This window comes from Rhinatrema bivittatum, chromosome 6, assembly GCF_901001135.1.
Source record: "Rhinatrema bivittatum chromosome 6, aRhiBiv1.1, whole genome shotgun sequence".
NCBI lineage: Eukaryota > Metazoa > Chordata > Amphibia > Gymnophiona > Rhinatrematidae > Rhinatrema > Rhinatrema bivittatum.
Genome location: NC_042620.1, coordinates 27,296,852 through 27,321,520, shown reverse-complemented (window position 1 = coordinate 27,321,520; position 24,669 = coordinate 27,296,852). Strand labels below are relative to the sequence as shown.

General features: G+C 45.9%; 1 long non-coding RNA gene across 1 annotated transcript; it reads right to left on the bottom strand.

Moving 5' to 3' along the window:
- Nucleotides 1-4,954: 4,954 nt before the first annotated feature.
- LOC115093188 lies at nt 4,955-7,870 on the bottom strand. The gene is made up of 2 exons (XR_003857204.1): nt 7,693-7,870; nt 4,955-5,637 (listed from the first exon to the last, which is right to left on the bottom strand). It is a non-coding gene; the product is annotated as an uncharacterized LOC115093188 (long non-coding RNA).
- Between the last annotated feature and the right edge of the window lie 16,799 nt (nt 7,871-24,669).

Sequence of the window (24,669 nt, the reverse complement as noted above, 5' to 3'; positions counted from 1 at the left end):
ACCCTGTGTCCAAAATCCGGCTGGGTTTCAATGAGCTGAAAAGTATATGCGCATTTTTTGCAGTCAGGAACCCTACTGAGAATGTACTCCATCTGCCCTATATAAAGATTTTAATAATATCTTGGATTTATAAGGCACCTTTCCTCCAAACTGAATCCCAAGATGCTTCACAAGGTTCAGAAGCGTTCATACAGCCACCTCTGGGGTAGAAAGTCTGGCTATGATTAAGATTTTTGCTTCATTCATGTGGCACCCCTATGGCACAGAGTCTGTAAGGTGTAACTTTTGCAGGATGTGCTGTATTTAAAGGGGAGATGTTCCTCCTCAGGGAAAGTCTGCAGGCCTGACTATTGGATGTGAGGAGGTTCAGGTGAATAAAGCTCAGCTTTTGGTCAGAGGCCGTCACATTTTTTTAGCAGACAGTGGGGGTACAGCCCCTACGGGCTCAGTCTAGGAGAAGGCTATAAAAACCCGGGCTATCCTTGGTCTGGGGCTTCTCCAGGGACACAGAGATAGAAGGAAGAGGTAGCGGTGACCCTCCTCACAGGGATACCAAGGGAGCAGCAGGCGTTCAGGTGCAGATTCTCTCCCCGAGTCTCAGGAAACCTGAAGGGCAGGCAAATAAAATCTTGTGATGCCGTTCTCAAGATTGAAAGAAACCTATATTTTAACTGAGGGAGGGTGTGGGCGGGGGGGGGGGGGGGTGTGGGGGGAAACTAGTCTGGACCAGGAGGCAAACTTTGTGCCGGCAAGAACCTGCCACAGGGCTCGGAGGATCCTGTCTACAAGCCAGAGGGATATTTCCACGAGCTGTTCAGGACACAGGACATTGTGAGTAATTTAGAAGTGAGAATGGAAAGAAAATGAGGGCCCTGGTTAGGCCTAAGAAGATTCTGTGTAAAGGAAAAGAGATAGAAAAGCATCTTTTTTTTTTGGGCTGTAAGGAGAGAAGACTTGACCATCATTAGGACTGTGAATTTTCTTTTGGACCGTTAACGGTTTCTGATGCTGTGTTATCATGTTTTTCTTCTGAAGCCTTTGCAGCAAACTGTTTTTATGTTGGGGCACAGATTTTGAGTGGACATTGGTTTATTTCTTGGGAGTGGCCGTGGCCCGGTTCTGGCCCTGCAGGTTATCCTGACCCCCCAGCTCACGACCCCAGAGATTTTCTTCCCCACATTGCGAGAGCAACCCCTGTGGTCCCCGAAACTGGGAGGGTGACCCCGGTTAGACCAGAGGTCACATCTATATGACAGCGTCCAGAGCGTAAGGGAGAGGAGAACTATTTCTATTATTGTTAACTAGTTATGGTTGGGTAACCTGAGCAGTGGCTCTAAGTCTGTTTGTTTTTTAATTTTGTTACTTGAAGTTTTGTGAAAGGGAGGGACCTGGCCTTTTCAGGAGCCCCACTCATGACACGCTGCCACTGTGTCTCTCTGAATGCAGCCGTTTGAGTGCGAGTGGGAAAAGCGGAGAAAAAACGAGCAGCTGGGTCTGGAATTCTTTTCCGCAAATGTTGGTAAAGACAGGTTGCATACATGGGTGCCTCTTCCCTGCAAGGATTGTACGTGAGCACACTGACATAAAGATTCTTTACTTTAATACAGGGAGACGTTTCTGATGGAAGGTTCTATATGTCTTTAGGGTAAGCATAAGATTTGCCATACTGGGTCAGATAAAAGGTCCATCAAGCCCAGTATCCTTATCCCTAACAGTTGTTGTGGGCGCTAGTAAACGCTGAATACCACAGCCAGCAAGAGAAAAATCTTTATTTTTTATTATAAGATAATCTCATAATAGGAGCATAGTGCAACTTACCAAACAGTCAGGCCCATACAGAATGGTGCGCTCGGCCCAGCGCACTGTTTAGCCCCCGTTTGACCACACGTTTTACACGCGCTATTATTACCCCTTATACTGTAAAGAGTAATAGCTCGTGGAAAACGCGCGGCCAACCCCCCTGAAACTAATAGCGCTCATCACATGCACATGCATGTTGATGAGCCTGTCAGTTATCCCCGCGGGAATGTATCATAAATTAAGGCAGGTGTTAATCACAGACAACACCGGGAAAGTGTACAGAAAAAAAACTGCTTTTCTGTACACCCTCCGACTTACTATCATAGCGATATTAAGTTGGAGGTCTCAAAAAAAAAAAAAAGCTGTTTGTCGGCCCGCGGGTTGGAAAACAGACGCTCAGTTTTGCCAGCGTCCGTTTTCTGAACCCATGGCTGTCAGCGGGTTCGACAACCGATGCCGGTAAAATTAAGCATCAGTTGTTGGACTCGCTGACAGCCACCGCTTCCGCTAATAAGGAGGTGCTAGGGATGCACTAGTGTCTCTAGCGCCTCCTTATTAGCCAGGGCCCTAATTTAAATAAAGAATCACACACCCAGGAGAGGTGCCTGGGCGCGCGCCGGCTCTCCCACTGAGTTTTTTTAATCGGCCTGAATGCAAGGTAAACCCCAAGCTGTTCCAGTCAGTTAAATATGTTACCTCCCCTAAACATACATACCAGTGGGTTAGTTTGTTTGCATAACATTTTCCAACTAGTTGGCATTATAATTTTATCTCATATATGTTAATAAGATTGGATTTGTCTAAGTCATATGATGTCTTCTAAATTGACCCAGAAGGCAGAAATGAAATTCAATGCTGATTTTAACACACTTTTTAATTTTGAACATACTTTTTAGCATTTCAGTACACTTGGATAGGTTTACAAGTCCAATCAGTATAATTTCAGTGTGCTGAAATTATCTTCATTCTTTACTGTCACAAACTAGTCTGGCTTCATAGAAAAACTTCTCAAAGAACCCCTACACAGTGGCCAATCCAGGTCACAAGTGCTTAGCAGGATCCTAAAAGGTCGATAGATTCCATGATGCTTATCTTAGGGATAAGCAGTGGATTTCCCCAAGTCCACCTTAATAATGGTTTATGGACTTTTCTTCCAGGAACTTGTCCAAACCTTTTATAAGCCTAGCTACACTAACAGCTTTTACCACATCCTCTGGCAATGAATTCCAAAGCTTAATTATGCATTGAGTAAAAACATATTTTCTCCTATTTGTTTTAAATGTATTACCTAGTAACATTATTGCATGTCCTCTAGTCTTTATACGTTTTTGAAAGAGAAAACAACAGATTTGCATTAACCCATTCCACTCCACTGATTATTTTATAGATTTCTATCATATTTCCTCTCAGCCATCTCTTCTCCAACTTGCCCTAAGTTGGCTTGTTTCTGGCCATTGATTATAGATTGGATGTCCTGGATACTCCACTAGAGTTTAAACCTTGGCATGTATTACTGAGAGCACCTATATAGGGGCTTAATAAAGAGACACAACGATTTGTATTACAAGTTTTTATTGCAGCTCGTACAGAATTAGCAGCACACTGCCCAGTTTGGCTAAAATACAAAACAGACTACATGCATGTTATCAACTAGGCCGCCTCACAGCCGTTCACCTGGATCACCTGCCGGCTTTTCATAAGGTTTGGGATCCGTATCTGCAGTGGTTGGAAGCTCAGCAATTGGCGTAACTGTATCCACATAGCATTCTCGGCATGTATTCAGGTCTTGGCGTATAGTGTGGGTGGCATTACCATATGTTTGGCCATGTACATATGTAGGATAACTTTTATATACTTTCCATATAAGCAGAATGTTCCCTTTATGCAACCGATTAGCATAATATTGTAAATCTCCATTCTTTTCCTATGTATTTCTCTTTCTTTTCTTTCTTTTTCCCAATGTTGAATACCCGGTAGCTGGGAAGGGGACTGGGGAATGTACTATTATAATTATCATAAAACTTTAGCTACAGATGCTAATTCATTGGTGACAATTGTGTATTCCATTATTTGTATTGAATTGTAATGTTACTCTTATGAACCTCATTTGTTATCATTGTCAATAAAAATGTTTAAACAAAAAAAAAAAGAAATGGGCCATTGAATCAGTACCGTAGAGATTACTTGGGTAAATCAATCAGGAGCCTGATGTTTTTTTTAAATTTTTTATTTATATTCCAACTTTCAGCACTTCAAAGTGGATGACATTCAGGTACTGTAGTTATTTCTCTATTCATAGTGGGCTCACAATCTGACCCTGAGGCCACAAGGAGTGGTGACAGTGGGATTTAAACCCTGGCTTCCAGCCCACTGCTCTAACCAATGGTCTTTTACAGCCAGCGAGCAGAGGTGTTTCAGGGATGGAGCTGAGGCAGAGCTGGAAGGGCGGACTCAGCAGAAATTCAAATGTCCCTCCGATACAGCACAAAAGTTGAGCCACACACTTGGAAAATTATTCTTGGTGATGAGCAGGAGTTGTAATTGTTAGTATAATTTGCCTGGTATATTGAGAGAATGTTGTTTTTTTTTATTCAGATGATCTTCAGCCTGTCAGCAGGCGGCTGTCTAAGAGCGCAGTGTTCCACTGGCACCAGGAGCTGGAGCTGAGGGGATGAATCCCAGGACCGACGTCTTCACCCTGCTGCTAAGGATCTGAGAGAGAGAGACTGTAACACTGAGAGAGAGATGCTCGTTTCAGCAGACATTGCACTGCTGCTGAGGATCTGTTAAGGGACAGAACGGGCTGAGAGAATGAGAGTTGGAATTAGCAGAAAGAGAGAGAGAGAGCTGTTTCAGCTGGGAAGTACGGCTGTGGGGTGACAGGAAAAGGTTGCACAGCACCCTCATATCTGACTGGGAAGGATGCAGCATTTCACTCTGCAGACAAACTGTTAAGTACCAACAGTTACTGTTCTTTTTCTTTTTTCCTCTTTGCTGTTTCCAGTTTTTCAAGCCTTTTGAGTTAACTGTAAATCCTTTTCTTGTATATAATAACAAACATTCATTTATTAGCACCTTTTCTGTGAAGGATTAGTGACAGGTGAGTTAGTACTGGGTGTCAGCAGGGTCCTGCACCAAGTCTCACACAGCTCTGTCAGGTTTTTGTGTCAGATAGAGCTGGAGTAACCAACCAGCATCTGAATCAATGAGGTCTTCTGACCACAGATTGTGCTAATAAATAAACATTTGACTGCTATTTAGTGATTCCTCAGTTGTTATATTTATTCTTTTGTCTTTTCTGGGTGCCTTGTGTAAAGTCTAAGCTCCTCCCAGAGGAGGACCTAGTTTAGGGTAGTGAGTGGACTAAACCATTTGCTATGGCTCACTCGTCTCTGAGAAATCACTGATTATCACTGTGAAATCCCTGAATACCAACAACAGGTTTCTTCATTTATATTTATAAACTAATAGGTCCATGCAGCGGTGCCGAGAGCAGGAAGTTAGCTGGACTTACCCAGGTACGAGTTCCTGCTGGATAGATCCAAAGACAGTGGAGTAAGTTTATCTCGCTAACTTCAGGGCTGCTACCCAGCTAAACATAAGCCCCACACCCGGTCATCTCTTTTTATCCAGGTAAGTTAACCATTCACTGGCCCACAATTTTAATAATTTGTGGTTTGTCCTGCTAAATTCCAAACTCAGCCGGACAAATCCGCTGACCAAGGACCTTTAAAAGTATTACAGAGCACAAAGTGATTTTTGCAAAGGCTCCTTACCTTGTCGTCGTCACTGCAGTCACACCACACACACACGGGATACGGGATGTCAAGGGGAAATCTAATGCACCGGTGCAGAAGTTGCCAGGACGAGCGGAACCAGAAAGAGAAAGAAAGGAGATGTGTGAGCATTTCTCATGTCCTACTTTCCATCTGCGGTACAGGCATCGATCTTGGTTATCACAAAGTTAATTGTGTCCATTTCTGTATACAAGGTAAGGGGCAAGGTTTCAGAAGAGCTGCTGAGTGGCCATAAGCGTTGATTACGTTTCTTGGATAAATTTTCAGTCACAGCATGGCGGCTGGAAATGTTCCCAAATTTAGTTTAGCCGGTTCAGCACTGAGCAGCTTCCTGAAAACGTACCCTGAGCAGCTCCAGAGGATCTAACCTCACTGAAGGACCTACACCTAAATCTAAAAAAAATACCCACCTCTCCCCTGACCCCAGAGCTTACTCTAGCCCCAGAGCCCTCCCTTACCGTGACCCCTGACCTCTCCCCCTCCCGACCCCAGAGGCTCACCCGTATGATCCCTGACCTCACCCCTCTTCTCCAGTCTTTGACTGCATGCCCCCACCCCCTCCCCTGGGGCTCTCATACACTGTGGTTATTACCCATGACCTGCTCAGTGATAGAGCACAAGCCTTGGCCATTGTGCATCCACCAGCAGGTAATTCCTTCCCACAGAGCAATTTCACTGCTCCATCTTACAAGAATGTCCCTCCAATGAGACTGAGCACCCTCACCATCAATCGGGCCGCACTGCCAGTGAGAGGATGAGGCCTCTAGTTTGTAAAGTGCATAATACTTTACATCTAAAGGCCAGCAAGGTTAGATAATGTGTCTGAACTTAAAAATAAATGGAATAACATCAGTTATTCTCTCTCTGCTGCTGGAGCTAGATAAATAACATAAGAAATGCCATTCTGGATCAGACCAAAGGTCCATCAATCCCAGCATCCTGTCTGCGAGAGTGGCCAATCCAGGTCAGCAGAATCCCAAAGAATGGATTGCTCGCCCTCATTCAATTTCATCTGCCATTTAGATGCATTATTAATACATATTTATCAATAATGTCTCTGTTCACCTTCCTCTCCCTCACCACCTGGAAGGGGAGGGGATTGATAGGGGAGAAGAAGATAAAGGTAAACCCAGGAAACTCAGAGGGCATTTGTTTTACCAGAAATGTAGATTAAATTCACTTCCTTCCCCACCGATGGCAGGTCCTTCTATTCAGTTAAGAAATAATGTTACTTTATTAGGAGTTAAGTTTGATAACTCATTAAGTTTTGCTCCTCACTTCTCTTCTAGCACAAAGATTTGTTTTTATTTTCTTAGGCTAATTTGCAGGCTATCATGGCCAGGTATCATGGCCTCTCTTACTTCCTGATGAGCCTGCAAGGTGATTAGGTTAATCTCAGCTGGCATTACTTCCAGTTCCCTCTCCTAGAGAAATTTGTCTGGAGCATGCAAGAGAGGGGGTTTTCCTATTTAGCTGCATATTTTGGAATACTCTTCCTCTCTCTTTACACAGTGAGAAAGAATTCAGGATTTCTAGGAAAAGTCTCAAAACTTGGCTCTTTGAAACAGCCTGTGAAGTTTAATTTCACTCAGATTATTTTGCTCTGGAGATTGTGAGTTTTGTTCATTTCTCTGTTATTGATTTCCTGTTGGATTGTTTGTCATGTTTTCTGTTTAATTATGATTATGATTTATTAGCTTGATTAATCACAAAATCTTAAAAAAGGAAATCAATGCAATGTACAAAGAATAAAATAAACAGAATTCCCTGCTATAAATAAATGGCCGTAATGAATGCATCCTGTTAAAACTAGTAACAAAGACATAACCAGGACTGACAAAGAAGAGGGAAATCCTTTAGGGCTGCATAAAGGGACAGTGAGTGCTGTCTGCATGCTGAAGCACTTCCTGCAACCTGCATGTTTAGCATGAAACACTAACATCTTCTCTAGAAAGCCCCAGAGTTGACCTTGAACTACTTTTTTTAAACATTTTGGACAAGACAGGCAAACGTGAGATAGGACAATACTTTTCAGGAATATTTTGGAGAAGATGGGTAATTTTTAAAAACCGGACAGACTGTAGCTGTAACTTACCGGGTTCTGAAATGGGATTGATGGTGGGAAACGGGAAAAGGGAAGGGCGTCAAGGATGGAAGGGGCAAGGGAGTGGGAGGTTAGGGGAGGGGAAGGTGAGGGAACACATTCATGCACATTCACACAGGGATGGGGATGGGAGTCAGTCAATGGGAGGGGAGGGGGTACAGTCAGTCAAGGGGAGGGGGTACAGTCAGTCAAGGGGAGGGGGTACAGTCAGGGGAGGGGAGGGGGTACAGTCAGTCAAGGGGGAGGGGGTACAGTCAGGGGAGGGGAGGGGAGGGGGTACAGTCAGTCAAGGGGGAGGGGGTACAGTCAGGGGAGGGGAGGGGGGAACAGTCAGTCAAGGGGAGGGGTACAGGGAGGGGAGGGGTACAGTCAGTCGGGACGGGGTACAGTCAGTCAAGGAGAGGGGAGGGGGTACAGTCAGTCAAGGGGGAGGGGGTACAGTCAGTCAAGGGGAGGGGTACAGGGAGGGGAGGGGTACAGTCAGTCAGGACGGGGTACAGTCAGTCAAGGGGAGGGGAGGGGTACAGTCAGTCAAGGGGAGGGGAGGGGGTACAGTCTTTCGGTCTTCTTCTTTATCTGTTAAAGAAAGGTTCAGACTTTAAAATGTGTAAGGCTGAACGCACATCACCATTATATACAGGGAGGACAATAATGAAAGCCATTTCCGGGGGTAAAGCGCTCTTTTATCCACAGAAATGGGCTGTTTGATTACTGTCCATCCTCTACACATGTAAAAGTAGGAGCATATAACAAGGCATGGGCTTTTTCCCCGTGTTGTGTTGTAAATATTTCTGGTTTGGAGTTCGGACAGGGGAGAAAACTATATGCAGAGTTTTCCTTTAACTACGTTCCCTCACAAAAAGCAGGCAGGGGTATTTTTGAGGGGGCAATAAACAAAGCAAATCTAGATGTGTACTTCTGCATTCCTTATCACTGCAAACCTCCAGGTTAAAATTCACATGGGATTGGCCAGACCTTGCATACTTTGATTGTTTAGGTCAAGGCTGGGAAACATCCAGACCCAGATGAGACCCACAGCTCAGTCCCAGGCAGCCACTGCCAGAGCCCCAAACCAGAGGTTCATGGAGGGAGCTTTTGCTCCGTGTCTGACTCCTCCCCCTCCCCCCCCATAATCAAATGTTCATGGCAGGAGCGAGCATGATCTGCTGCCACAGCTTGGGTTCATCTCCCCACCTTGCCCTTGAATTAAATATTCATAAGGACTGGAGAGTGGCACAAGAGCTCCTGCCTCATCCTTGGCTCCTTCCTGCAGCCTCCCACCCCAAGATGTTCACAGGGAAAACAGAGCAAGAGCCACCCAGAATGAAATATTCATGACAGGAATGAAGAGCTCACATCACATCTCTTCCTTTACCTCCCTGGAATAAACATTCATAGCAGAAGTAAAGCAAAAGCTGCATCAGCTGACACTCGGAGGTTAAACCCTTGCTCACTTGCTTGGATCTTGAAGGTCCTAGCAAGCACTGCAGAGGCCCTTGCCTGCTCCTGCACTTGTGCCTCTCTCCTGACAACCTCCCACCCACCAACTGGGTTTCCCAAATACCCTACCACCTGCTCCTTCAGGAGGGTTTTCTGAGGACATTGTGACTCCCTAAACCTGGGGTTTCACAGAATCCAGACAAATAAAGACTGTACACCCAAAACATACAAGAATCACTGAAAAACTCACTTACCTAGGATCCACAGTGCTAATAGACAGAGCTTGTTATGAAGGCAGAACAGTGAACCCAAAGGATTTTAAATAAACTGCATTACAAGCAGGGGAAGAAGAAAAGGAATTTCACAGTAACTCCAACTGGTTTTGAAGTGAACCTTTCTGCAGAGCTGAATGCTGCACCTGTCTCAGTCAGCTGTGAGGGTGCTGATAAGATCAGCTCAGACTGTACAACTGGCTGCGCTTCCTTAGCTTTACAAACTTCCCTGTCTGTCCCTATTAACCCACAGCTCCGTCTCTCTCAGGGACCCTCAGCAGCAATGACTCTAATGGTAATAAAAGGAAATTTTACATGGGAGGGAAATAATATTAACCACTAAAAGTGTTTTGCTAAAAGGAGAAGTGAGGGAAAGGGGAAACATAAGACAGAGAAAGGGAGGAAAAGTAGAGAATAGCAAAGGCAAGTGGGCAGAGAGGAAAGAGCAAAGGAGAAAAAGTTACATGGAAGGGGGAGAGCAGGAGATAAGGCAGGGAGATTGATGAGGGAGGAGGGGAGATATGGAGGGAGGAGGGAGAGCAGAGGGAGCATTGGAAGGAGGGGTGGGAGGAGTTTGTACAATATTCAGTTCCAGTTCCAGTTGTTCTGTGCTGCAATCCTCCTCCCCTTTCTCCTCTCGCTTGTAGTTCATTTCCATGTTGAGTCAATGCTCCTTCCCTTTCTCCTCTCGCTTGTAGTTCATTTCCATGTTGAGTCAATGCTCCTTCCCTTTCTCCTCTCGCTTGTAGTTCATTTCCATGTTGAGTCAATGCTCCTTCCCTTTCTCCTCTCGCTTGTAGTTCATTTCCATGTTGAGTCAAGACCCCTCCCCTTTCTCCTCTCGCTTGTAGTTCATTTCCATGTTGAGTCAATGCTCCTCCCCTTTCTCCTCTTGCTTGTGGTTTACTTCCAGAAGCTTCAGGTCCTTTGGTCTCTTGCTATCCAGAGCCCCAAGCAGCAGAAATGCTCACTGCTTACTGCCACCCTTTGCATAATAGATACCCTGGCAGCTTTGCCTTTTATTATGTCACCTCCTGTCATCATAACATCACAAGAGGGGGGGAGAGACCATGTGAGGCTGATGGTGAGGGGAGAGGAGAGGTGGCAGAGGAGGAGCAACTGAATTCAGTTCAGTACAAATTAATTAAAATAATCTGAATATAATAAAGAGGAAAGTTGCCCCATGCCTGCATCACCAGCGTAGAACCTGAGCTCCGCCCCTCCCTCGTAGGGTCCAGCTCTGTCTGTATGGAACTTGATTCCTCCCTCTCACTCTGTGAGAGGGGAGGAATCAAGTGAAGAGCAAGTGAAGAGTGAAGGGGAAGAGCAAGGGGGAAAAGCAAGTGAAAAAATGGAGTGAAAGGGGCTTTGGAAGGGGGGATAAAGAAAGGAGAGGATGGGGTGTGATTCTGCTACCAGAGATCTTAATTACACACTTCCTACACTTCACAGAATTTCCCCAGCCTTGGATTGGCTTTACTGCTGGTAGAATGAATGATCCATGAAATGTCTGTCTCTCGCCCCTGATCCTCTCTGTACTGCAGTTTTTCTCTCTTTTCCTGTCTGAGCTCAGCCTCTCCCTGACCTGTAACTCCCATGTCTGCACTCTCCCAACTCTCTGCTCACAACACAATGCAGTGATGGTGTCAGCGAGAGGAAAGCAGAAATCTGATCTTGTTAGCAGGACCTGAACTTTCTGATTAATCGTGGCGCAGGCAGACATTAAACTGAGGGGGGATCTTAGTTAACTGATGGTTCTGGATGCGGGTGCTAATCAGTCTACAGCACTCCTAGCTGTGCGCAGCTCTCCAGCCCATCTCAGTCCTGTAATTTGCTGTCAGATTAAAGAAAAAAAATATCTCTGGAAAAATGAAGAATCGCTGGCAAGGAGAATTGTTTTACTTCCTAAATATTTTATAATATCCTATAAATAAATCTTCCAGAGCTTCTCCACATCCCTGCATCATATGGATTTATTCTCTTGTGAGTGCCTCTCTCCTAACAATCTCCCACCCACCAACTGGATTTCCAGTTACCTATGGACAAGTATAGCCTGTCCACAAACTGCTTCCCAAATCTGCTCACTTTGAGCCTCACCCCATGACCACTTATCTAGACCAGACATGGCCAACCTTTCACGCACCAAGACTCGTGGAATCAGAATTTACCAAGGAGCCTCAGCAAAGGGGGTCCCAATGAGTGCCCCTCATCCCTTCCAGTCTCTCTCTCCCAATCCCCCCACCCTGTCTCTCCCTCTCTCATAGCTTAATCCCCCCAGTCTCTCTGAATCCCCCACACCCTGTCCCTACCAGTCTCTCACAATCCTTCCACCAGTCTCTTCCCAGTCCCCCCTATCTCTCGCCCACATCCTCTTCCCACCCGTCTCTCTCTCTGTCCTTCTACCCTGTTCCTACAAGTCTCTCAATCCCCCACCTTATTCCCACCAGTCTCCGCCAGTTTTCCCAGCCTGTTTCTTCCAGTCTCTCTCTCCTCCCCACCATTCTCTCTCAGTTGTCTCACACTTTCCCTACCAGACTCCCTCTGAATGCCCCCATCCTATCCTCACAGGTCTCTCTATCAGGCATCCAAAGATTCTCTCAATCCGTCTCTCTGCAGCCCAAGCATAGCTCCTCCAACCTCCACAATAATAATGACAGGGGCTCAGCCCTCAATCATTCTTTTTCTTCCTCTAACTTGACCCCTTCTTTCTCTCTCCTTCCCCTCCCGTTCTCTCTTTGTCTCTCTCTCCTACACCATCCTCCATTACCCCTGCTGGATCTCACACACAACTCTCCCTATACCCCTCCAAGACTAACTCCCTCCTGCATGTCCATCTTTCAAACCCTCCTCCTTCTCAATTTCCCTCTGGCTTTCTCTCAATCCTCCACCCCATCATACCTCTGGCTCTCATTCTCTCCCTCCCCCATCACTACGTCTGACTCTGTTACCCTCCCTCTTCCCCTTCATTACCTATGACTTTGTCACCCATCCTCACTATCCCTCTCCCCCCTGTCACTTCTAGCTCTGTCACTCTCCCTCCTCCCAGACCTGGAGGAGATAATGGAGACAGAGAGGTATATAAAGGAGCCTTCAGGGACATCGTACAGCAATCGCACCTCCACTCAGTCAACCCTGTGCTGCCTTATCTTTATCGTTATTAACAATGTATGAATTGCTTGGTGCATAAGGCTGAGCGATTTACAAAGATTTGTATCTAATCGCATAAAAACACATATTGCAAACAGAAACTAAAGTGTCAGAACAAATAATGCCTGCCCGATTAAGAGTCTTTCTATAAAGAATAAACAGCATAATTACAAAAATGCTAATCTGTACAAGGAAGTTTTTTTTATCTCAGCCCTGAATTTCTTTGTGGCAGTCTCTGGCTGTAGATGGATGGGGAGAGAATTCCAAAATTCAGGGTCAACAATGAAAAAGATCTCTCCCGTGTCTCCTGCAGTTTGTGGGATGGAATTTCTAGCAGGTCCCGGATGGGAGAACGCAAATTTCTAGTAGGAGTGTACATTTTCAGTAATGCATTAGCCCAGGGAAAGGAGTGGAGCTGAAGAAGATAGTGCACCATGACAGCAATCTTAAACTTCACCCGCCATTGAACTGGAAGCCAATGTAACTTAGCCAAAACAGATGTAATATGCTTGCGATTGTGTGTACCAGTAATAAGACGAGTTGTAGCATTTTGAAGACGGTGAAGGGCTTTTAGCATGTAGGCAGGAAGACCCAAATAGCTCACATTACAGTAATCCTGGAAGGGCATAATTAAAGCCTGGACAACTGAGCGAAAATCAGCTGAACTGAGGAGTGGTTTAAACCCACACAGAGCCCTCAGTTTTAAAACACAGGTGTAATGGTTTTTATATGCTGCTGAAAAAAGAAAGGTCACCTGGAAAGAGAGCTTCATCTTACTATGCCAGGAAGTGATACTGTAGCTAGGACCTGCCCTCAAGGTGATGCATTATCCCCTCACACCGAGGATATGTCCCCAGGAGGGAAGGATTAGGGTGGCTTTTGTAGCTGATGATTTGATCACTAGGAATGGAGATAGTCGGGTGGCTGGTGGAGGTGGGGATCGCTTAGAAACTTGCCTGCCTGGTGCTGGATCTCACTATTGGAACCAACTTTTGAAAATGATTAAGGGTATTGAACTCAACACAAATTACAGAACTTCTCAGCCCAAAAAAGAAAAAAGCAGAAGACAGTGGGTTGTGAGTGCGACTGATCAGCTGTATTTAAATGTCCAGAGAGGAGCAGGTAATGTGGATATGGGACAGGCTCATGAGGTCAAAACAAAAGCCAGGGAAGCATTCATAGTCCCTCAATTAATTATTTTCCCCAATCCCAGCTCATCCTCACCAGTTTCCTCCCTCCTGCTCCATCCCATGCACATCACAGTCTCTTCCCCCACCCTCTTCTGTCACCATCACTCTCTCAACCTCCCTTTTCTCTCATTCTCATAATCTCCTCTCCCCACTCCCCTTTTTACTCCCTCTACACTTTTAATTCTCCCCCTCCTGCTTGGGCATACTTTGAAGTTTATATTTGGAGGGAGGGGGTTTAATTCTCCGCTTCCAGCCCCACTCCCTACATCTGCTTAGAATGCCTTGTTTCTCATTTTCCCACTGAGCTGTCCTTCTCTGTTCCTCTTTCCATCCCTGCACTCCCCGGCAGGTTCCTCCTCAGCCAGCTGCCCTTCTCTGCAGGCTTGGTGCAGCCATCCCCTCAATGATTCCCACCTCTCATCAGCATGTTACCTGGGCTGCTGCAGGGGCAGGACTAGGCAGAGACACCATGCTGCTCTTCTGTTTGGGTGCTGTCTCTCCCACCCTGCCCCCTCAACAGAGCTGCTTGTTTAATTTCACTTTAGCAACCCAGCAATGATGATGTCATAGCCTGGCCTCTTAAAGGGGCAGGCACAAAGGTAAAATAAAAAGAATCAAACTAAAATGGTACTAAGATGGATTAAAATAAAGGCAAGGGGAAAAAGAAACAACAGACAGCACTTACCAAGTTCATAAAGTTGTGATAAGCTCCCACAGACCCTCAGTGATAGAATGCTCGGCCCCCTCCTCCTTGGGAGAAACAGAGACACATCCTGGCAGGAAGCACAACAGGGACTGCAGCAAGGGATGCTGGGATAGCCACTGCTGCTCAGCTGTATGAGAGAGGGCCTGCAGTGAAAAATGAATCCTGGTAAACAGGTCCAGGAAAAATAGTAAATGTTTGGAACAGATTGAGTGTTAGGATGACCAGTGCTAGCCCTCATCATTTGTGTGAGGCTGGTTTGATATGTTTATGTGGCCAGGGAAAGCCTCTGTGCTGGGACTCCAATCTAAGCAGGTATCCAGTGCAGGTTTTCCTGCAGGCATGCTACATGTGTATTGCACAGCTCAAAGGCACTTGGGGGATAGGGTGCTAGCCTCTTGGTTTTTGTCAGTAATAGGACCACTAAAAGGGAAGGTGACTAGCCCCTGGAGCCTTGTTTTCAGACAGTACTCCAACTACTCTCTTCTCCAACCTAGACTACAGCAATGTTCAACTTACCTCTCACCACCATACGACCGCTACAAATCCTACAAAATACAGCCACCAGAATACTCAAAGGAACAAGAAAATTCGACCACATTACTCCAACCCTACACTGGCTCCCAATAAAATACAGAGTGGAATACAAAATAGTATCAATAATTCACAAAATAATATATGAAAAACAAACAAACTGGCTCAGCGCTTCCATAAAACTCCACTCTCCAAACAGAATTCTCCGATCAACGAACAAAGGCCTACTAAAAATCCCACCAACCTGCCACAAACTCATAACAACTAGGAAAAGAGCCATATCCCTTGGAAGCCCCGAACTGTAGAACTCCCTTCCAACAGAACTGAGAACGCAACAAAACCTAAAAACTTTCAAAAAAGAGCTAAAAACTTGGTTGTTTACAAAAGCTTACCAAACCCTTAATGACACTACACCAATTTGACATCACTAGAAGGAGCCAGCATATATATGAAAACCGCCACAAGAATGATATTGACTATTTCGACCGATTAGGCATTTTAACAAATGTTTTAATTGTCTATAATGTTTAACTACAGAGAATCGATACTTTGTAAACCATTGTGAAGGCGAAACCAAACAACAGTATATAAAACTCAATAAATAAATAAATAAAATTTTAACATATAAGGAAAATTAAATAAAAGTGGCTGACACCTCTGCCCTGTCACCAGGAAGGCTGAGAGTGACAGGTCCAGGGAAAGGAAAGATTTTAAAAAGTGGCACTCTTTTATAATGACATGAGTGGAACAAGGATTTGCTCTGGGAGAAAGTGTTTTCCACATGGGGAAGTGAGCAGAAGGCAGGAGGCTTTTGCAAGAGGCAGAAGTGCGGCCTGTCAGCTCTGTCAAGCCCCAAAAGCAATTGTAGTGGAGTCAGCCTGCCCTCAAGGGGAACAGCCCCAGAAACCATGACACTGCTGTTACTGAGTTACTGTGTCCCTGGGAGATAGGAAAGAGGAAACAACGTTTTGATTCCAGATCCCAGAGAGACTCCTGTGCCCTAAAGGTAAAGAAAACGAAGTACAGAGTAGTAACTCTTGCAGTCGCGACTGTAGTGTCATCCCGTCTGCGTCCCAGCCACTCCCCATAATCGTACCGCTCCCACTTCCTCCAATTGACCCGATAACCCTATCCGCACATGTTCTCAAATTCCATGGAATAGCGACAGACACAGATATGGAATGAAAAAGGCAGCAGCTTTATTAACAATATTTATGTATGTATACAACAAGGACTGGTACCCGGGCCAAGACCAAGGCTACACCACCAACTCCACCTCCCGCCGTGATAACCAAGCAAGGCAGCATCCAAGACCAGACTACATCGCCACCTACGCCGCCTGCCATAATAAACAGGCAAGGCAGCATCGAACCCGGGCCCCCTGCCTCGTCCCAAGCAAGGGGGCCTCCGACCTCCGGCGTATGGAGCACCCAAGGTGCCAGTCTATTGCTAATCTGGACCATGATGCATGGCTGCACCGCATCCAAAATGCCCCTACCGGCCTGGGAAACTGCCACAGCCATGAGGTAGGGTGTGACCTTGCCTCATGCCCCCTACCAACAAGCCTGCGGCCGGCATCCATCCCCAACAACCGTCCGATCTCCCCATCTACACGCTCTGAACAGGAAGGCCAGTCCTGCTAGGTGCCCAGCCACTGAGCCTCCTAATGGCACCATTTGTTAACCGAAAAGATGTACTTATCATCCGGTCGTCAGGCATCTGGTATTTAAACTTGTAATGCGGTTGCCGTCAACCAGCTAAGTACCCCTCCACTGCCCCCCATAATAACCAGGCAAGACAGCAAAGAGACCTGAGCCCCTCTACCTTGCGTCAGGCAAGAAAAAGAGGGGGGCGTGCCCACTTGTATCCCGCAGTAAGCTAACAATATGCTACAGGTTAAGAAACGATATATAAGGTCTTTGGTAATCGGTGACCAACCCCCAACGGATGGTCCGAGCCCGCGGTTCCTATCCCTCGGCTGTGATTAATCAACCCTGGTGCGAACCAAATACACTCCCGGCACCAATCCGGTGCCCCCACCACCACCCCAGGCTACCAGCCTTGTTTCCTAGCAAGGCAGCCCCTTATGCCTCGCTTCCCACCGTGATTTCCAAGCAAGGGGGCCCCACCCGGGCCGACAAGTTCACCCTACCGGCTCGTGCACCCGCATAAATAGCTGCGACAGTGTAGTCAATACAGGTTTACAAATAATGTACTTAGCCCCTGACACGTTTCGTGCTCTAGCGTATTGATGATTAAGCATGAGGGCGACCTCTTGATTGTCGCACCCAAATATTATTGCTTATTTTGCAGCTTAGTTTTTTAAAGGACTAGAGCCTGCAATGGGAAATAAATTCAGGGATAAGAAAAACATTCGAGTTACTCTTATCCCCAGCCAGGTGTCTGGCCCAGGTGCAGTTGACCATCTAGTGCTGGCTAACGATCCTCTTCTGAGGTCCCTGGTAGTCGGCAACCAATCCATGTAAGTGGAGTAGGACTTCCGTTCCTGGCTCCACTGATGCAGGTACCTCCCCCTTGTGTCTGACCCGGGTGTGGCAACCCATGCATCCCGGCGGACTCCGTCCTCTGAAGGCGTCCAAGTTCTTGCTCCCTCCGACTTCCAGTTGGGATGTCGGGGGGAGGGGAAGAACAGCTAAGGCATTCGTGGAAAATCGTAGTATATAACTGCAGGGAAAGATACACCATGTTTTCCCTATATTTTTGAGCCTGGCCAATATTGCCTTTAGCTTTTCTCTCTTCACTAGGTTGCCCAAAGTGCCTTTCTGTTCACCTGACCGATCCCGTAGACAGGATGGATAGCCCTGCCCTTGACAGGGTGAAGTCTGGGTGAGCTTCAGGCCTAACTTCTCTCCCTGCTCAGGAGATGGGTTAGTGATCTGATTCAGGAGTTGCCATTCATCCCCTGACACTTTTGATGCCATCCTGCATGGCCAGCTATGCCTGGTGCTTTGGCTCGTAGGGTCTGTCTCAGGCCCTGCCGTTCTTGCTGATTATTTGCCAAGGGTTGCTTGGGCTTTTCTGCCCATTGTGCCTATCAGTCACACATGGGCACGCTTCTGCAGAGACATTTTGTCTTTTGGATGTCAGTGGACCGCAGTTTCTTTCTGGGGAGTTCTCGGACCCCATTTGTGTTTTTGGTTGTCTTCTAATACCGAAGGAAACTGTGCGGTCTTTGTCCAAGAGTCCTTCTCTTGTTTACATCTCTAGGGTTTTTTTTGTACCCAGGAGGTTCTAGGCCTACTTCATTGTCAGAGTTACTGATCCTAAACCCTGCTTGTAATGTTTTCCGTGATGCGGAGTATGCTTCTGCTCAGGGGATTAGCGCCCTAGGCGAGCCTTCTCCCTTGCGCCCCCCCCTGGTCTCGGCCCCAACTCCTACATCGTTCTCGATCACGCCCACCGGCTGTGTGGTTTTGTGGGTTGCGAGCAGGTTGGGCACTGCTCGCGGACCGCCAAATCTCCACTCCTCTTTGCCACCGCTTGTGGCCCCATATGGCTCGCACCCAGCGGCGCACCAAGGATCTCCGGTGCCCGGGGGCTAATGCATTTGTGTGCCTCTCCAGCATCCCCCCTTAATCCTTCTTGCACTAATGCTTAAGGTCACAGAAAATCAGTGGCATCTCTAGACAGAAGAATTTTTTTTTTGGGGGGGGGGGAAAACATCTGAGGGAGTCAAAATGACATTTCTTCATCACACCCACCTCTGTAGCATGGATCCTGCTTTAAAATTGGTTATAAAGAAAAAGTGTTAATAAAAAAGTCCAAAGGGTCTTCTGCATAATTTTAAAAAGCTGGCCAGTTTCACACTATAAAATTATTTGATAGCCTCATTCAATTAATTCTATGTGGCTATGAGAGTGAAGACTGGAATTTATAGGAAGGGACAGAATGTCAATATAAATCCTGCACCTCCAGTTCTGTAACTCTGTGCATCCACTGAAATTCCCCCAAACAATGGAGCTTGGATGTTTCCCTTACAGCTCATCATAGTAAAAGATATTTTCAAATGCTGGTGTCACCTCACAGTAACAACAGCACAAACAGCTTCCACTGCCAGGCACATTGTGAACTAACACAAAACCCCACAAAAAAGACACTCAAAATCTATACTGCAGTCCCATCATAACATAACAGTAATAACACCAAGGAATCAAACAACGATAACCCTACCTGTGAAAAAGCTCTCACTGCCACATGCTGTCTCTCTCACACACATAGAGGCTCTGACATGCTGTCTATGCAAACATTCAGGTCTTCACTCCCACACACAGTCTCTCAACTCATCTCATACACGCACACACAGACACTCTACAAACCCTCAGCCTCTCTCTCACCTCTGGGCCTCCTCTTCACGGTTCGCCGCAGAATGGGCTCTGCAGCGGCCCTGGTCTTCTCGGGCCGCCTGCAATGTGGGATTTGCAGCAGCCCTTAAGCGCTGCTCCTCTTCTGCATGCGGCTGATGCTCCGCCTCCTTCCTGTACGTGCAGCTCCGGCAACATTTTTCTTCCGGGGCCGCGCGGGCAGGAAGGAGGTGGAGCACCTGCAGGTTTGGATGCGACCTTTTTCTTCGGGCCATGGTGACGTGAGCTCCACCAAGCCCTGCCAATCTTCCTGCTGTGTGTATCCGGCACCCAGCAGAGCAGTAGTTCACTGCTCAGCCACCAGTGGGATGAGGTCCACCGGCGGCCGCATGAGCCTTCATGTCGGCCATCAGTGGCTCGGTGCCCCCTAATGCTCGGCGCCCTAGACAATCGCCTAGTTCGCCTAGTGCTTCCACCGGCCCTGCCTTTAATTTATAGGCATGTGCCACTTTCATTAAAAAAAAACAAAAAAAAAAAACCTTATTGAGTTTGATCATTTCCCTGTAGGCCACTACCAAACATATAGTGAATTCACTAATACATTTAAAGGACATTAATTAGACTCATTCCAACTCCCATAGCAACCTAAAACTTAAGTATAAACTGAACAAATTTGAGATGAAGGCAGCAGCAAGAGGGGGACCTCCCAGTCTTTTACATTGAGTGTCACATGTATGATTTTTTACCCGCCGGTGAGAAGTTGTACATGTGCATGCGATGCAAAGAGCTCCTGGCTCTCAGAGAACGAGTCCGATCTCTGGAGGCTAGAGTGGCAGACCTGGAGGAGCTGAGGCAGACAGAGAGGTATATAGATGAGACCTTCAGGGACATAGTAGCCAAGTCCCAACTTCAGACTGGCAGTCCTGGTGCTGCCTTGGAGGAAGAAGGTCTCATGATTAGAGAGCATCAACCGGGTGCAGCAGGAAAGGATCCTGTAGCAAGGACCTGCTCTAAAGGTGGTGCATTGTCCTTTCGCACCGAGGATATCTCCCCAAGGCCTACTGCCCAGGAGGGAAGGGTTAGGTTGGCCGTCATAGTTGATTTGATTATTAGGAATGTATACAGCTGGGTGGCTGGTGGGTGTGAGGATCGCCTGGTAACATGCTTATCTGGTGCGAAGGTGGTGGACCTCACGCATCACCTAAATAGGATTTTAGACAGTGCTGGGGAGGAGCCGGCTGTCGTGGTACATGTGGGCACCAACGACATAGAAACATATGGGAGAGAGGTTCTGGAAGCCAAATTTAGGCTCTTAGGTAGAAAGCTTAAATCCAGAACCTCCAGGGTAGCATTCTCTGAAATGCTCCCTATTTCACGCGCAGGTTCCCAGAGGCAGGCAGAGCTCCGGAGTCTCAATGCGTGGATGACACGATGGTGCAAGGAAGAGGGATTCAGTTTTGTAAGGAACTGGGAAACCTTTTGGAGAAGGGGGAGTCTCTTCCGAACGCATGGGCTCCACTTTAACCAGGGTGGAACCAGACTGCTGGCACTAACCTTTAAAAAGGAGACAGAGCAACTTTTAAACTAGAACAAAGGGGAAAGCCGACAGTCACTCAGCAGCGCATGATTCGGAGAGAGGCATCTTCAAAGGATACTAATAATGCATTAGAATTAGGGCATCCCGACAGTGAGGTTCCAATAATAAGAAAAGTAGTCCAAGTGCCTGTAACTAAAAACTCACCTGAGCTAAAAAATTCTAACTTATCCCTATCAATTAAAAAGCAGAATGAAAATGTAAACAAAAAACAAACTTTGAAATGTCTGTATGCTAATGCCAGAAGTCTAAGAAGTAAGATGGGAGAATTAGAGTGTATAGCAATGAGTGATGACATAGACTTAATTGGCAACTCAGAGACATGGTGGAAGGAGGACAATCAGGGTACAAATTATATCGCAATGACAGAGAGGAGCATCCGGGAGGCGGTGTAGTGTTTTATGTCCGGGATGGCAAAGAGTCCATCAGGATAAGCATCCTGCATGAGACTAAATGCACAATTAAATCTTTATGGGTAGAAATCCATTGTGTGTTGGGGAAGACTATAGTGATAGGAGTTTACTACTGTCCACCTGGTCAAGATGGTGAGACGGACAGTGAAATGCTAAGAGAAATTAGGGAAGCTAACCAAATTGGTAGTGCAGTAATAATGGGAGATTTCAATTACCCCAATATTGACTGGGTAAATGTATCATTGGGACATGCTAGAGAGATAATGTTCCTGGATGGAATAAATGATAGCTTTATGGAGTAATTGAACATAAGAACATAAGAACATAAGAAAATGCCATACTGGGTCAGACCAAGGGTCCATCAAGCCCAGCATCCTGTTTCCAACAGTGGCCAATCCAGGCCATAAGAACCTGGCAAGTACCCAAAAACTAAGTCTATTCCATGTAACCATTGCTAATGGCAGTGGCTATTCTCTAAGTGAACTTAATAGCAGGTAATGGACTTCTCCTCCAAGAACTTATCCAATCCTTTTTTAAACACAGCTATACTAACTGCACGAACCACATTCTCTGGCAACAAATTCCAGAGTTTAATTGTGCGTTGAGTAAAAAAGAACTTTCTCCGATTAGTTTTAAATGTGCCCCATGCTAACTTCATGGAGTGTCCCCTAGTCCTTCTACTATCCGAAAGAGTAAATAACCGATTCACATCTACCCGTTCTAGACCTCTCATGATTTTAAACACCTCTATCATATCCCCCCTCAGTCGTCTCTTCTCCAAGCTGAAAAGTCCTAACCTCTTTAGTCTTTCCTCATAGGGGAGTTGTTCCATTCCCCTTATCATTTTGGTAGCCCTTCTCTGTACCTTCTCCATCGCAATTATATCTTTTTTGAGATGCGGCGACCAGAATTGTACACAGTATTCAAGGTGCGGTCTCACCATGGAGTGATACAGAGGCATTATGACATTTTCCGTTTTATTCATCATTCCTTTTCTAATAATTCCCAACATTCTGTTTGCTTTTTTGACTGCCGCAGCACACTGAACCGACGATTTCAATGTGTTATCCACTATGACACCTAGATCTCTTTCTTGGGTTGTAGCACCTAATATGGAACCCAACATCGTGTAATTATAGCATGGGTTATTTTTCCCTATATGCATCACCTTGCACTTATCCACATTAAATTTCATCTGCCATTTGGATGCCCAATTTTCCAGTCTCACAAGGTCTTCCTGCAATTTATCACAATCTGCTTGTGATTTAACTACTCTGCACAATTTTGTGTCATCTGCAAATTTGATTATCTCACTCGTCGTATTTCTTTCCAGATCATTTATAAATATATTGAACAGTAAGGGTCCCAACACAGAACCCTGAGGTACTCCACTGTCCACTCCCTTCCACTGAGAAAATTGCCCATTTAATCCTACTCTCTGTTTCCTGTCTTTTAGCCAGTTTGCAATCCACGAAAGGACATCGCCACCTATCCCATGACTTTTTACTTTTCCTAGAAGCCTCTCATGAGGAACTTTGTCAAACGCCTTCTGAAAATCCAAGTATACTATATCTACCGGTTCACCTTTATCCACATGTTTATTAACTCCTTCAAAAAAGTGAAGCAGATTTGTGAGGCAAGACTTGCCCTGGGTAAAGCCATGCTGACTTTGTTCCATTAAACCATGTCTTTCTATATGTTCTGTGATTTTGATGTTTATAACACTTTCCACTATTTTTCCTGGCACTGAAGTCAGGCTAACCGGTCTGTAGTTTCCCGGATCGCCCCTGGAGCCCTTTTTAAATATTGGGGTTACATTTGCTATCCTCCAGTCTTCAGGTACAATGGATGATTTTAATGATAAGTTACAAATTTTTACTAATAGGTCTGAAATTTCATTTTTTAGTTCCTTCAGAACTTCAGGAACCGATGAGAGAGGGAGCAATTTTAGATCTAATTCTCAGTGGAGCACAGGATTTGGTGAGAGAGGTAACGGTGGTGGGGCCGCTTGGCAATAGTGATCATAATATGATCAAATTTGAATTGACTGGAAGAGGGACAGTATGCAAATCCACGGCTCTCTTGCTAAACTTTCAAAAGGGAAACTTTGATAAAATGAGAAAAATAATTAGAAAAAAACTGAAAGGAGCAGCTACAAAGGTAAAAAGTGTGCAAGAGGCATGGTCATTGTTAAAAAAATACCATCCTAGAAGCACAGTCCAGTAGTATTCCACACATTAAGAAAGGTGGAAAGAAGGCAAAATGATTACCGGCATGGTTAAAAGTATTTGTGTTTTACGGTCTGGTGTAATATTTGCAGTGTTGCCTTTTTTCTTAGATAGAGTTGTTATTGTTTGTGCTAGATTTTAGTGCTGTTTTGATATGAGAGGTTTACTATACTGTACTGTACTTATAAAGCAATGACTGTACTGAATTATAAGATCCAACTCCATACCCGACATGCGTTATAGTGTAGGCCTAACACCAAATGGGTTCCAAGTGGCAGGATCTGAAATATATGTAATTGTATGAAAATGAGGCATGGGATAAACACTGTGGGTCCATCAAGTCTAGAGGACGTGATTAAAAAGGCAGCAAAACATTGCACGGAGCGGCAGTAGCCACAGAGGCATTCACGGAGCGGGATGCCAGTGGTTGGTGTTCCACCTTCACAGAGTGGAAGGATGGAGGGCTGCCATCTCCAAAAAACAAAACAAAACAGGGGTGGGTAAGAGTATGGGGCAGGGGTGTGGCCTGCTTGTTACAGCGGTTGCTACCCCTAATTGAGCTGGATGTTCACTTGGATGCAGATCCGGCGCTGCTCTCTACATTGTTGGTGGGGTGGAGGAGAATTAGGGCTGGAGGGTACTGGAAGCCAATAGTAACAGGTGGGTGATAGAAAAAGATGAAAAAAAAAAGGATAAAGAGCGTAGCTTGCTGGGCAGACTGGGTGGGCCATTCGGTCTTCTTCTGCCGTCATTTCTGTTTCTATGTAACAACCCACCCCAGGTCCTCAAGTGTCCAGTCTTGGTCTGTGGAAAATTTAACAACCCTAGGACAACATGAAACAGACTTTTATATTAGGATTTGCAGATATATCCACGTTGGAGACAGGATGCTGGATCTATGAACCATTGCTCTGACCCAGCCTGGCATTAGGGTTGCCAACTGTCAATTGGACCGGACAGCCAGATTTTCAGGCTTTCCGTACAGTGTCCAGTCAGAAGTACCAACCGGAAGTTAAATGTCCATTTTTGCAGGTGGATCCTCCTTTTTTCCCATAGCCACTTAGAGGATGAGAAAGGCAGGTCAGAGTCTATCGGAGGAGAGCTGTGCTGTATCCCTGCCTCCTT